The following is a 1,700-nucleotide window of genomic DNA, read 5'->3' as shown; positions in this document are numbered from 1 at the left end:
CCCCTCAATAAAAACGTGCGAGGGAGCAAAAGTTCACACAGCTCGCTGGTTCTTTCAGGGTGCTCCCCTGGGGAAGCCGGCCACTGTGTGGGGAAGCCACCTGGCTGCACATTGTGCTGGGGAGGCAACGTGAATGTGAGCCGGCTGGCAGCCCGGCCTCAGGACAGTCCGCATCAGCCTGCAGCCCTCTGCAGGGACATGTGGGCATCCACCCCATAGCACCCAGGGACCATCCATGCGGCTGTGTGAGACCCCCAAGCCTGGCTGCGCCCTCCCCAAGTTCCTGACCACAATGTCATGAGTAAAATTAAACGTGCCGTTTGATACCGAGGGGAAATAAAACAAGCAAGCTAGTTGCACCCAAGAAAATGGCGTGGAAATGTGTTCACGTTGAGTGCAAATCAGCGCACTCACTCACTCACTCACTCCAGTCCCTGATAAGGCTCCAGACAGGAGTCTTGGGCCCTGGGCATGACCAGGAGCTGATTCCTGGGCCACACCCAGACCACTTAAAAAGCCATAAAACTATTAGCCCAGCCACAGTGAGAGAGATGTTCATGATGCATCCTCAGCCTATATGACTGTGAGACCAGAAGACCTGGTGTGTGGTGCTGGAGCCGCCCCCACAACACAGGTGCCTGAGATGTTGAGGCAGCCGGCCCACAGGTGGCTCTCGAAGCTCAGGGTGTTCAGCGGCCACTGCCCTCAGAAATGAACACGCACTCTCTGTGGGAGGGCCGGTGGTGCCAGCTACAGATGGAGCAGGGTCCTGGGAGATCCTGCCCATTGGCATCTGGGAGGGTGCCTGGGGGAGGGGCTGGAGGAGCTTCTCAAGCACTAGAATGGACTGGACAGAGCCTGGATGACCATGGGGAGTGGGGCCAGAGGTGGACTTCACCCTTCAGGAAGCTACTCGAGGCCTTTGTCCCCCAAAACCAACTGCATTCTCCCTCAGCCCCTGCACCTTAGGCCCCATGGCCCTGGGCCTGCACGGCTTACTGCTGTCCCAGACATGCTTGTGGGGGCCGTTGAGGGCAGGCTCTGCACTGGGGGCTTGTGGTTTTCCTCTTGAACACACACCCAAACTCTTGGCTATCTCTGCATGTTTAGGGTTTAGGATGGAGGGTATGACTTCCTCGAACCCCAGAGGCTGTCAGGCCAGGGAGCTCTCAAGACATGGTCCTTCCTGGTCACAGGGGACATCAAGCTCAAATGGCATAACATACTATACAAAAACATTGTCCTACATCCTACTTTGGTGAGTAGCGACTAGGATCTTAAAAGCTTGCAACAGCCATCTAGATGCTATGATGGGTCTCTCCTCATCCAGAGCAAAAAAGAAAACCAAAGATGCGTGGAAACAATTAGTCCAAGGGACTGGTACACCATGCGATCCTCAGCCTGTATGACTATGAGACCAGAAGACCTAGATGGTGCCCAGCTACCACTGTCAACCACTCGGAGGGGGATCAGTGCAGGAGATCCTGGATAGAGTGGGAGAACCATGTGGAACAAAACTCAAGTCATGAAAAATGACTAGGTTTACTGGTTTGATAGAACCTGGTGAGACCCCTGAGACTATGGCCCATAGTTACCCTTCAGGTCTGGAACTGAACTCACGCCTGTGGCTTCCAGCCAAACAATAGATAGGCATATGGGATGAACATTTACATCAGATAGACACACTCCTTGGAGCAATC

The sequence above is a fragment of the Orycteropus afer genome, unplaced genomic scaffold (genome assembly GCF_000298275.1).
Source record: "Orycteropus afer afer isolate SDZICR_OR568_19922 unplaced genomic scaffold, OryAfe1.0 scaffold00574, whole genome shotgun sequence".
Taxonomy (NCBI): Eukaryota; Metazoa; Chordata; class Mammalia; order Tubulidentata; family Orycteropodidae; genus Orycteropus; species Orycteropus afer.
Note: the sequence above shows the minus strand (reverse complement) of the source record.